This window comes from Pinus tabuliformis, chromosome 5_1, assembly GCF_031772625.1.
Source record: "Pinus tabuliformis cultivar Carrire ecotype Pingquan chromosome 5_1, CPIR1, whole genome shotgun sequence".
NCBI classification, from domain to species: domain Eukaryota; kingdom Viridiplantae; phylum Streptophyta; class Pinopsida; order Pinales; family Pinaceae; genus Pinus; species Pinus tabuliformis.
The window spans coordinates 157,959,519-157,974,123 of record NC_142305.1 but is presented as its reverse complement, the minus strand read 5'-3'; positions in this window follow the sequence as shown (position 1 = coordinate 157,974,123).

Sequence of the window (14,605 nt, the reverse complement as noted above, 5' to 3'; positions counted from 1 at the left end):
GTCATGCAATGTGCTAAACGTTAAATTTATCTACTAAGATGCATTGGCGCAAGTAGACCACTTAGTTATACAGCTACCAAAAGGCACCAGACTCTTAAGACATGAGGAGCAAGTGTCCCAATTATTTATATAATAAAATTGAAAAGCAAAGAGCCCAAAAGGCCTCGTGAGAAAAGTGTTCCAATATTTCATTATTTATAAAGTAACATTGGATATTTTAACGTATGATATGTTTATTTATTTTATGGTTGGTGCTTAAAAACATTTTAGTTAACCATCTACCATCGAATGTGATTGACCTTTAATTTATTTAATTGGATAAATACAACTATTTCACACGGATAAAAAGTTACTTTCCATGGAAAAAGTAAAAGTTTGCTTTCCATTTTTTATTGGACCTATTGTTACTATTAATTTTTTACTCATTTAATTTGTTATATATATAATATTTTTCTTTCTCAAATGGATTAGGTTATAAATATTTTAGTTAATATTTAATTTTTAACTTCATTTTATTAGGTAAGAAATTTTACGGTGTTCAACCAGAAAACGATGAGATCAAAAGTGGTAATTAGTGTGTGAGGAACATTCATATAAGAATTTACAAAACATTTTGAGAACAAGCAAGTGTTCTTGAATGTTCTTGTATGGGAACCCACGAATTGCCATATGGGAGATCAACTTTGCATGAGCAAAGCAAGGCAAAAGAATATATACACATTCCTAAAACTATGCATGTATTGTTAACTCCACTCATTCATGCAAGTGCCTAGTTTTAAGTTGTCATGTCATTTTTTTTCTTTTTTCATTGCAACCAATTGAGATACTGCTATGCATTTTGGATAGAAATTTAGTAAGTTGAGGAGATAGTTTGAGGAGAGATTGAGCAAATTGTTGGCCAAATCATATTCAAGGCATTTTAGGTAATGATTTCACTGGAATTTTTTATTTTATTTTTGCTCATTTTCCAAAAAGAAAAACCAACCTAATTCATGAAATCACCTAACTCATTTTGTGATGGAAAGGGAATCTATGCCTTTTTATTTTCATTTCATCTATTTCGTCTTGATATTTAATATTTAGAGAGTGTGGTGGTTGTTTCTGGAAAAAAATGTTTTACGGTTTTTATTTAAAATATTACATTATTCATTGTTTTGTTATCCTAGCCATATTGAATCCTAGGATCACAAATGATTGGGTTAGAATGAAGAGCTTGAGCCTCATAATTTAGTGGATTAGGTGTCATGGTTAATAAACGATTATTAATTTGTTGCTAAGTATCTTGACGTTGAAATCATGTATTCAACATGCTAATGTATGTAATTTTGTAGTGGTGAACTTTACATTTGAGAATGCTAGAGACTCCTCTAGGATCATGGTAAATAACTTTACCAAGAGAGTGGGGTAGTATTTCTATAAAATCTCAAAATTTGAAAAAAAGTGAGGGAAGTAAACTGTTGAAAACCCCTAGTCGTCACTTTCATTGTCCTGACAAGATCCTCAAAATGACAAGGGGACTTGTTATGGACTGCATGGAAGGAGTTGTTAAAGCTCCATTCTATCCATTTACTATTAATTAACACAAGAAGCTCCCAAGCTTCAAAATTTCATAAGCAACAAAATATCCAATTATTTTAATAGGCTTTTAGGTAAAGTGAAGCAACCAAGCATTGAGTACATTATGCAAACCTGAACCCACAACCACCAAAATCTAATGATGATATAGAGGTAAGTTTAAGTTCTACTAGGAGTTAGGACCCTCATACATAACCTCCAAAATACCTTAGAGCCCTCCAAATTATCTTTAGCCACTTGTATAGATAAAACTATAGCATCCATTGTAAATTCCTAATTTAACAAGCATCATGAAAATCCCATGTAATGAAAGTTAAAAAGGAAAAAGCAATAACCATGATTGATGGGACACTTATTCCAAGTTTAATGTTGGGAAAAATCATCCTAGTGGGTGTTTATTTGGTTTATTATGGCTAAGGAAATTGGCAAAGGCAACGGTTAAGGCTTTGGAAAGACAAAATGACATTTTTGGAACATTTGTTTATGAAAATAATGGAAATTGGGAGAAAAGGAAGGTGAAAGGTCACAGGTTGCATGTGAGGAAGAAAATGAAGGAAATGATGGAAAATGAAGAAAATAGAGGCCTAATTGATAAAAATTCTTCTGAGGATCAGTTTGTAACATTTTGTTAGTTCAATTTTGGAGCTCTCTCGTTATTCTCTCTCTCTCTCTCACTCTTGGACACTTAGAGTTTTCTTGGAGAATTTCGGCATTGGATCAAGAAAGGAAAATAGGGAAGAGGAAGCATAGACCAAGTGAGTAAGAGCACGATCGAGGAACTACAATAGTATTATTTACATGTATCATTGCATTTGTATTTTCCTTGCTAGCTTTGGCATGCATGGTATTACATGTGGTTCTTTCGCTATTATGGCACAGGTTTTTCTAGGTGTGCGAGTGTTTTCAGCCTAGCCTTGCCACTTTTAGATAGACATGGTCTGATGGGGTTCTCATGTTTCGGTTGAGTTGGACTATCAGATGGCTTCAAAGCTGACTGAGGTGGATCTCTCAATGATAGAGCACATGGCCTATCTCTCGCTGAACCCGACTATGGATCATGATAAATCCATTGACCTAGTAACCCCTAAGCCAAACTATGGGTTGCGATAAATCCATGATTGTGTCACCTCGGTGGGCCTCAGAATCCTTGCCGGTGAATGGCAGGATGTACGGTAAATCCAAGATGTGGATTTCTCTCTATTCAGCCTAGTAATCCCTGGTTGGGATATGAGGTAAAGCTTGGAGAATGGGTCTCGGTTTAGGGCCTAGTGATCTCGTGTGGATTGTGGTAAAGCGTAAGATATTAAGAGACATGAAAATTCCTCATGGTGTAGGTGAAATCCAGTGGCGTCCATGCTTGTTTGGTCCAGTGATCGAGTGGAGATAATGGTAAAGCCTGTTATTACATGGTTATTGTGTTGGCCTAGTGACCTCTGATGGATTCTAGTAAAGCCTGGTTTCTATTGATGAGGATGAGGTGGTTTAGCCTAGGGATGCCAGGTTTGGTTCTTTGGTCTGAGTCCCACGTTCATGCTTAGAATATGACATGTGGGTGAATGGATGAAGAGATATTTGGCTCATCCATTCTATGGTTGGGTGGAGCATGGTAGTCCCATCTTGGGTTTGGGTTTTGCATCATCAATGTGAGCTTATTTCTCCTTGTATTTCTATGAGTATTATATTGGTTTATATGTGTATCATATGGATTTGATTTCATTGGAATTCCTATTGCTATTATTCCGGTTACATATGTGTTTTATGACAGTGGCTATGTATGGCTCTCATCATGTTCTTACTTGTAAATGAATGGATAATGTATCTACGACCTGCTAGATGATAATGCAACAAACGATATGAGGGAAAATTGGTTCTTAAAGATTCTTAGATAAGTATGAGATCCATATGCTTAAATTTGTTGTTTACACATGTAGATTACATATTTGTGATATGTTTGACGAAATGTTTCGGTTAAGAGCTTGTTAAAGTATTTACTTTTGTATCATTTTTTCCCTATTATCTTACTGTTCTGAAGGTGTCATTCAATTCTAGGAAGTGACTTAGGATCGGGGCTTGAAAAAATGGTTCAAATCCCAAGGACACTAGAACAACACTGAGAAAAATAGTCCCTGGATGTTGACACAACACTGAGAAAAATAGTCCCTTGACGCTTGCATGCCTTGTCATGAGAGCATCTAGAGCCTACTAGATGTTGGAAAGCCTATAAAATGAGAGAATCTAGAGGTAAGTTGGTTTAAAACTTCAGTGGGATCGAGGGGTTAGCTACCGGAGTTGTTGGAATGGTTGTTGGGAGTCCTATAGCTCATGTGGAAGGTATGTATCTGGTCTTTCCATTGATTCCATTTCCTTAAGGTCACCAAGGAGGTTGAATCCAATCATAGTAGCCTCTCGTCACTTGTTCACCCCGGTTGAGTGGTTACTTGGGTAGATGTGGGGGGAGGGTGTTACAAAGTGGTATCGGAGCATGGCTCACCCCGTAGACTAGATGGGCGGTGTGCTAGTCATGCATTCATGTCGTTTTCATGTGTGATTAATGATCGTCATGATTTATGTGCTTATTGCATATGCATGGTGTCAGTAATGGTTGTAGTGATGTCACCATGTGGAAGAGGATGTTGTTGTATGAATTATTTCATCATGAGTGTATGATTGGTTACATGTTGTTTATGCTTGTATATTTTTAGTGTACATCGGTATGGTTGTGTTTTCTTGCATGAGATCATGGTATGTGTAGTTGATATGGTCATGCATTGATGACTGGACTCTAGCTAGACTAATGGTTACGTGGTTATGTGCTTATGTATTATATGTATATATGTTGTTATGATTATGTTTATACATGTATCATGCTAATTTGATGATCTTCCAGATGAGATATTCTCCTCAAATTTTGCTAAGGTATTTTTGACGGTGTTGAACCCATCAACATGTCAGGAGATCTCCTCGGTAGGAAGTCCCAACTAGACCTCAAACCATTTGGAGTAGGAGTCCTAGCAGTGGGTAGTAAAGTAATGCCTTAACTACGGTAGTGTGAAAAGGTAAGTGTGATGATTTTGTTGGAAGAAAGTGTGTGACCTTGCAACGATTCAAGTGAGATGCGTGGGGGTTCTAACACACAGAGGGGAAAAGGAAGTATGTTCCTTAGAAGCCTGTAATAGTGCGTAACCTAGAAGGAACACACGAGCGGAATGAAATCACAAGTTGGAAAGTGGAATAGTCCACAAACCAAAGTGATGGGTTAAACCAACAACACATCTGCAATAAGATTCATACAATTTCATACAAAATAGTTCATAAAAAAATGGGTGAGTTAAATAACATGCATTGTTAAAGCAACCAGAATAGTCCAACTACAATAACAAAATATGCATGAAAATGTGTTGGCTTTGTTATATATTATTAAGTGAAAGTTCCATCCATACATATATATAACTTTCACAGAAGTAGGGAAGCTAGAACAACTTCCTAAGAAATAGGAACTAATTCCTAATCTAAGGCTCTAGTGAGCCGAATCTCTCAAGACTTACATATTCTCCATTATCTTCAACACTTGCCCTTAATGGAGAAAGGGGTTCACAAGTATTCCTAACATTTCCCTAAACAATTCAAACTTGATTCTACAGAGAGGCTTAGTGAAAATATCAGTAGCATTGTCACATGTATTACAATATTCAATATGGATTTCATTTGACTGAACTTTCTCCTTGACAAAATGAAACTGTGTATCAATGTGCTTTGTGTTTTTATGAAATACTGTATTATCTACAAGTTTGATAGAGCTCTAGTTGTCACATTTGATAATTATTGCAACCTTCTGTTCTTCTCCAGCATCATAGAGAAGTCTCCTCAACCAAACTTCTTCACAAGTTGTTGCACACATCGCTTGATATGCAGCTTCTGCCGAAGACAAGGATATTGTCTTCTGCTTTTTGCTACTCCATGCAATGACCTTGGACCCAATGCTAAATGTATATCTTGTTATGGATCATCTATCATCTACATTTCCAACCCAATTGGAGTATGAAAAACCTGTCAATTTAACATCACATGAATTAGTATAAATAATACCAAAGTCTAAGGTTCCCTGAAGATACCTTAAGATGCATTTTGCTCCAACCCAATGACTCTCAAGAGGTTTTGACATGAATTGGATCAATACACTGACTACATAAGCCAAATATGACCTAGCTATAGTTAAGTAAATTAGTCTCCCAACCAACTATCTGTACAACGTTGCATCTGCCTCCTTAGAACCATCATCATTCTGAAGTTTGGTATTCTACTGTAAAGGCAGTGCTGCAGCTTTACACTGATCCATTCTGAATTTCTTCAATAAACTTCTAACCTACTTACCCCGTGATGGAAAAGTCTGGCCGAAATCCCTCCAGACTTCCAAACCCAAATAGTAGTGTAGCTCTCCAAGGTCTTTCATCTCAAAAACCTCCAACATCTTCTCTTTGATTTCTTTAATGAGCTTATCTGAATTTCCTGTAAAGATAAGATCATCAACATATAAATAAATGAAAACAATTTGCCCCTCTTTTTCAAATACAATGTACAGATTAGGGCCATTCTTGCTTCTTTTATAACTATGTTGTAGGAAAAATGAATCAATTTTGTCATACCATGACTTGGGTGCATGTTTTAGTCCATACAATGATTTCTTCAATCTACAAACTAAATGTTCTCCCCCCTGTTTAACAAGCCCCTCAGGTTGCACTAAATACACTTCTTATTTTAATTCCTCATTTAAGAATGCACATTTCACATCTAGTTCTTGTATCATCCAATGATGTTTGGTAGCTAAACCAAGTAACATTATGATTGTGCTTAATTTAGCTACAACGGCGAAGGTTTCCTCATAGTCAATACCTTCTTTATACGAATACCCCTCTACAACCAACCTAGCTTTATATTTGTCTATACTCCCATCTACTTTAAAATTGTGCTTGTCAAACCATTTACAACCTATCAGTTATTTTCCTTCACGTAACTCAACTAGATCCCAAGTTTTGTTTTTAAGTATTGATTCATATTCCTCTTCCATGGTTGCCCTCCATTCACTATTATAACTAGAGGGTTCAACAACACTTAACATACTAGTTATAAAAGAATTCTCCCTATATCTTGCTAGAAATTGAGTTTGCCTACCTGATCACCTGAGTGTTGGAGTGGCTTCAAACTTGTTCTGATCTCCCCTTTGTGGACTCACTTCAAACTTGATTTGATCAACCACTTCTTCTTTCTCCTACTACTATTGTTGCTCACCGGTCCCTGTTTCATCACTTTCTTATAAAAGTAAAGGCACATGCCATTCTTCATCACTACAAACATGGTTCGCATCATCTGCCTATTCATTAAATACCACATCTCTGCTTGCAAACAATTTGTGAGTAGAAAGATTAAATGAGGAATTAAACTCACTCCAATATGATTTATTAAATGATACTGCAGAATTCCTCATTTAAGAATTCCTTAAACTCACTGCAGTATCCAACAAAAGTACACTTACTGGCTTTTGAATCTAACTTCTTCCTATCATCTTTTGGGACTTGAGAAAAAGCCTTACATCCAAAGAAACTAACATGACTTACTGTAGGCTTTAAGGCAAACAATGCTTCGAAAGGAGTTTTATAATCCAAACACATAGTAGGACTCCTATTCTTAAGATACACTACAGTGTTTACATCTTCTGCCCAAAAAGCATTGGTCAGATTCTTACCTTTCAACATACTACGAGCACACTCCACGAGGGTTCTATTTTTCCTTTCTGCAACCTCGTTTTGTTGAGGAGTGTAAGGTTTTGTGAACTGCTACTATATTCCGTGTGCTTTGCAGTATTTTATGAAGCCACGCTTATCAAAATTTCCACCTTGGTCTGAGTGAATAATTTTGATGAGCTTTCATGTTTGCTTGTCAATCATTCTTCTAAATTGCTTGAAGTATTCAAAAGCATGAATTTTCTTCCTAAGGAAATATACCTAGGTGAACCTTGTACATTCATCAACAAAAATAAGAAAATAGTAGGCCCCTCCTAACGGCCTTGTCTGCATTGGCCCACCTAGATCGCTGTGTACAAGTTCAAGTATATCCTTCCGCTTCTTACCAAGAATAGTAGGAAACTCATCTCTATGTAATTTACCAAGGGAACATGCTTCACATTCAACATGCATACTCTTTAAAACATGAACACCATTCACCATACCCTTTTTCTGAAGAAGTAATAAGTCACTGAAGTTTATATGCCCAAATCTTTGATGCCATAGATTCTCCGCAAAAATGGATGATGATGCCAATGCTTGATGTGACACACTTATGACATCTATTTTATACAATATTCCTACACGGACACATGTTGCAATGGACTTCATCTGATTCAACATGTATTTAATTACACAATAAGATTTAAAGAACCCTACCTTAAGATCATGATTTGTTATTCTACATACAGAAATTAGGTTCTTTTTTATCCTGGGTATATACATAACATCATTAATATGCCTAATGTTTCCATCAAGTAGTATGAATAGGGACATCACCATATCCCTTGATTTCATGCTCTCTATCGTCTCCAAGGTAGACCTTTGTACCAGTGTTGGATTCTTTGAAATTTTTAAACCATTGCCTCTTACCTGTCATATGGGAGGAGGCTCCTGAGTCAACAAACCAGATTTCTACTTCATCCTCCTTAATTGACAACACAAAATCAGATATGAACAATCTGATATTCGAATTCTAATCTGCATCAGCTAGATGTCCTGCATGCTTCTTGTGTCTCTGTTGACCTTCATCAAACTTCTTCTTCCGACAATATTTAGCCATATGACCAAATTTAACACAATAAAAACATTTTGGTCATGAATCACTTCTATTTGGAGACATACCTTAAGATGGAGGTGGTTTTGTTTGTGGGGTTCCTCCATTTTTGTGTGTTGCATTTATCTTTCCTTTGAAGGGCTTCTTCTTTTCCATTAGGGCAAGATCTGACCTCTGGGATTTCATGTTCAACTGCCTTTCCTCCTCCTGCATTAGGATCCCTGTCAATCCTTCAAAATTGGGTTCTTTCTCTCTCGCATTCAACCTGGTGATGAACATATGATAGTCATCAGTCATACCATTCATGGTAAACATGACCAAATCAGTGTCTGATACTATTTCACCAATGTCGCCTAGCTTATTCTTAAGCTCCTTGATATGAGAGATGAATGCTTCTACTGATTCATTCTCCTCCATTATAATGGAGAGAATCTTTCTCTTTAGAAACAATAGGTGATTTATGTTCTTGATCTTGTACAGGTCTTTAAGAGTTGGCCATATGTCTGCTGCATATTTACAATCTCAAATATGAGGAATAATGCAATCTTTCACAGACAATTTGAGCAGCACCTTTTCCTTATTCTCCCTCTTTTCATATTCTTGGGTTGTTTTTGTTGTTCCACTAATAGCTAGGGTCATCTTTGATTCATCACCGGTTTCATTCACCCATGAATTTTCTCCCTCCAACAGGGTCTGCAACATAAATTTCCAATTGGAGTAATCGGAACCGGCGAGCTTATTGCTCTCATTCAGATAACTCTCTGCCATATGATTGGTCATCTTGACAGATCTCCCTAAAAAAAAAATGACCTTCAACAATTTAAAATATGGATCTATCTCCGGATCTGAAGGGAAATCTAAAAAAAATAGGTGTTCTCAATAAAAAACAACTTCTCTAATTGAACGCCAAAAAACAACAACATTCTTCTTTGTCTTTTTTTTTTTAAATGGAAACCCTTATTTCCTTTTTTTTAAAAATGTCTCCTTTATTTCATATGCGCCCAAGAATTAAAAAATAAAAATATTGTAAACCCAACGATTTTTAAAGAAAATAATAGTGAGGCCTTACCCTATTTTTGGCCTGCCAAAACCACCATCACAATTCTACCAGCAATTTTGAACAAGAGTATGTAAATGCCCAACCTCAGCCTCCACCTGGAGCAACACGCAACAACGGGTAGCGAACATGCTCATCAGCGATGCCTTTCAGGCAATCAACATTGTGATTTGAACATGATCACCTTGATTGATTGCAGATATGGATCGATCAGAAAAATATCACATACGTGGCTAGGCCTCTCCTCTACTGCATTGACACCAACATGGGCTTCTTCCAACGACAATCAACCGAAAATCGCAAAACCACCCACTCGAGCTCCTTCCAACAACAGTCAACTGGAAATATCAGAACCACCCACTCAGGCTCCTTACAATGACAGTAAACCAAAAATCAAAGAACCACCAACTCAATCTCCTTCGCAGTCAACCTGAAATTGCAGAACCACCCACTTAGGTTCCTTCACTGCTTAGACTCCCAGTAGTATACCCACGGTGCCACGGGTTATATGGGCCACTACAACTCACCGTACCATTTGCACCCATGCTTTCCGTTGGTGGGTTTCAAAATGTTATCAACAATGCTTTATGAAAGCTATCAACAAATTCAACTCACCGCAAACAGTACATCGTAGGTAGCATGCATACCCTGCCACATCTTGGTACACAACTCGCCTTCATGCTTCAGCCTGACGGTCTTTTCATCCTTTGCAGCAGATCCACCAACAAGTTTGCTACGCATCAACACGCATCAAAGCCACACAACAACACCTTTGGAGCAGGCTAGACCACAGTCAATGGGTCATCATCGGGATCTTGATTCTAAGATTCTCGATTATCTGTCACAATGGATAGAATCGCTCTATCAGAAAGAGTAATCATCGCGAATTTTCCTCTGGAATCTGTGATGGTCAGCTCTCTCCTTCCAACAAGAAAAATGATGATGGATTTGAATCATAAAAAAAAAAATCATGCTGCTCTGCCTCCTCACCATACGAGGCTTTCTTCAGACCAACCACCAAGAACCTTTCTTCCATCACCTGGACATTTACTCAGCTATCAAAGCATATTGGCTTTGACTCACTAGCCCTGGAGCTCTGATAGCATGTTAAAAGCTAAAGAATCAACTTTATTGATAAACTAGGTAGCTCACACGTGAGGAGATCCACCTGGAGACTACCTTTGGTAGAAGGGTCTACACCTTTCGTCTTACAATAAAAAATATATATAGCTTTCACACAAGTATGGAAGTTAGAACAACTGCCTAAGGAATAGGAACTAATTCCTAATCTAAGGATCTAGTGAACCGAATCTCTCCATATTTACATATTCTCAATTATCTGCAACAAAGCGGAGTTTGATTCGAAAAAATTTGTTATTGGGTCCAATACTTGGCATACATATTGTTGGATTAGTGGGTCATGACTGAGGTTCAACATTAATTTAGCCAAACAAATCCATACACTACTGGCCCTTTTGGCATCAATTTGCGGAGTGGAAACTAAAGTCTCACCTGAAGCAGTATGGGGGGATGCTAGAACTAAGTTTCCACACCCAGAGATGGTAGTGATGTCATTTTGTGCCCTAACTTTTCCTTCACATAGATCGATAATCCTTTTAGGGCTTATCAATATACTTTTCCTAATTGGCCTCTAGACCTTCGCAAAGGTCTACGACTGTCATTTGGAGATCCTAACTAGGTGAATCAAACATTTATGTGCTTCTGTAATTATTCTTACTTCTGTATTTACCCAGATTATCTCAAGTATATGATAAGTTCAATATTCATTAATGTGTCCTACGTGTAACAGATATTATCACTTGCGTACAGATAACAATGTAAAACATATAGATTTGCGCATCAATACAACATTAAATCATGAAACCATTATTCAACATAACATAACCACATTTATTCATAACAGAAGTAAATAGATCAAAAATGTAGATAATTCCAGAGTAATATTCTTTTATTAGTACTTCATATCTTCTTACAAATGCTAACTACCCTGCAAACTTAGCTGCAGGGGTCTACACACTCAGCTATGAACTTCTACCCTAGGCCTCTATGCACATAGCTGCAGAGCCTTCCTTCTATTCTAAGACTCTTCGCTCTTAGCTCTTACTGACATTTCAATGACTCCACTGCCTTAGACTCTTCTAAGACTCTCCTTTTTATACAATCACATGGTCCCCGGACCATGGGTGGATCTTCTAAAGTCGACACAACTTACATAAAAGAAGGGCAGAAACCCTTTATGACACTTTACATATACACACTACATGACCACAAATTGCAGAGACTTTACACATTACATACAAAAACTTGGGCTTTCTACCCCAAAACTTGGGCTTTTAACCCCAAAATCGACCATAGGGAACTCACCCCCGAGTCACTCTGATGGCACAGAGATCTTCCTATGAAGACCTCCCAACTCCACTTGCACCACTACAACTTCAATGGTACACTACATCAGTTCCTGCTTAACCTACTCCACCAACTGCTTCATTGTTGGTCCCGCGCTATTTGCCTGGATCTTCTGCTTTATTGTCTACAGGCTAGTCAACATTTCCTCAATAGTGCTGGTGAGCACATAAGCCTCATCCAACTAAGGCCCCAATCTAGCCATGAGTACTACCTCTCTTCACTGTGCCGCATCCACCTGTTCTTTCAATTCCTTCACCTCCTACAACTTTGCCAATTTATGCATGATAGTGATGGTACACATTGTCACTCTTACCTCATCATACTGCTACTATAATTCCCTCACCTCGGTTGCTAACCTCTGCAGGTTGGGATCTTCCTACAGATTGGTAAGTACCTCCAGTGCTTGCTTGAAGAGTACAGTGAAATTTGCCACCGTGGTATCTACTGCAACAACTGCATTCTTGACAACTTCCTCGTGTTGTTCTCTGACCTCTAGTGGAGTTGAAGGCTGTGCCCTCAACTCGCACTCTGTGATTTTGAGGTTTAGATCAAATTGAACCTTGGCCATCTCAGTTTGAGCATTGCACACTCCTGTAGCCAACTTCTGAATCTTAGCCTCCACAGGTGCCTTTTCGGCGATGTGCAGTTCCAAAACGGTGCTACACGCCTCTACTATGACCGCTATTGTGCGCTCATTCTTCTCCTAGACCTTCTTCCCCGTTTCTATCATTGTTTTTTTCTTAATGAACAATTTTTCATTGTTAACCTTCTGCTCCCTGATCACACTCAGCGTGCATTGCTCTAGGGCCCTCAGCTCCGTGATCACACTTGCTTGTAGCGTGTGAAGAAATTCGTTTGGGAGTGTAGCCAAGTTGAGACCATTGTTCCATAAGGTAGATCTGTCAGCCTCTATCTCTGTGCTTAGGGATCCATCAGGCAGTGCGATAGCCTGAGGATCCAAGGGGTGAACCATATCCACTGCTCTAGTGGTCCTCAATGCCATACTGGTTGATGTCGCACTACTTTACGCTACACCAGCTTGCAGTTGAGTAGTTTCGATCTGCAGCTTGTGCAAATCCATTTGAATTTCCACCAAGGCTTGCTTATGTTGCTGCTTGAACTGATACAGCAGTTCCGTGGCCACTTCCCTAGTCTTATCCCCAATTTCATCTAAGTCACCTTCTGTCAAGGTGATCAGGTCGAGCGACAACTTAGTTGCCTTGGTCTTCTTTTGTGACCCTTCTTTCTCCTGCTCCCGATTCTGCTTCACCTGGAAGGGGGTGCTCTCCTGGACTCCACCACCCTGTTCAGATTCATCCTCTTCCTTTGTTTGCAGTGAAGGAGACTTCTGACTTCTGTCAGATTCATGCTTTTCCTCCTGTTCCTTCGTGGCACACTCCACTTCTTCTCTTGCTTTTTCCTCAGTCTCCTTTTTCTGTTTTTCAGCCAGCTGTTGCATTTTTAACTAGGCCTCTTCCTTCTTCTGTTATACTACAAACTTACTAGACCTAGCCGACAAATATGAGGTCATGCGCCACTCAGCTGACCAACGATCGAGGGACATTGCTATGGCATCATTCATTGCAAGGTATTGGAGATCATACCATTTATGTGCTAGTTCCTTCCACACCTAGATGGAGATATAGTGGAAGCCCACTTTGAACTCCGCGTATCCTGAAAACTGCTCAAAGATAGTTGGTCACAATCTTGGCTTGTCGTTGATGGCCATATTGATGCTCATCTCCATCAAAACCTGAAATACCTTGCTCTCGTGGACCCACTCAGCATCCTTCATGGCCCATAGTGAAGCAAAATTCGTTGCTTTTGGAAAATTTGTCGCGATCAGAGGAAACTGACTGTCCTCTTGCAACTGCCACGCAACCAACACAATTGACAACAACAACCATGAGTAATGAAATGTTTTTTTGTGGTCCTGTGCATCCCTACAGTTTGCGAGGAACTCATTGCATAGGTAGCACGCCTAATTGAATTGTTCGCCCTCCGCACAATGGGTTCCTAATGAAACAACTAGTGTTGGCATCTCATCTATGTGACACTTCCTCATTACTTTCCCAACCAATATCTAACTGGCTACCTTCACCATGGGGTCAGTTATGCTTGAAATTGTATTTGTGTAGCTTCTTGACAAGCTTAAACTTGTACTTCACTCTCTTGGCGAGGTCAAGCTCGCCCAACTTTCCACCAAATGCCTTATCCATATTTAGTCCTTAATGGAGTAGCAAGGTGATCTTGTGGATCAACATATCAGTTATATGGATTGGATCCTCCAACCAAAGGCACCCGTCATGCACCAGGACAACAACTATTTCATAACTATCAAATTTATGGGATCGCGGTGGTAATGCGGTTCCCATAGCAGGTTCAACAATCATGCCTTCTCCACTCCATGAATCCACTTCACCATCTGTAGTGCAGTGACACCTGAATCTTTATAGAATACCCTCTACCTGAAATTATCAGTAGCTAGGTGGGGAAACTGATCCATGTCCGCCAAGTCCCAATCTTCAAGTTTTAGGTGGGGGACACACGCCAAGCGCGATCCCTCAAATGTGATGTTTTGTGGCAGCAGGGGTGTATTAAGCATAAACTTTCTCTTGTCTAGGTCCTTTGGATCTTCACTTTACCCTGACGGGAAGGGATGTATTATGGTATATTTGAGATAGGGCCTACACCCTCAATGTCAATTTCCTC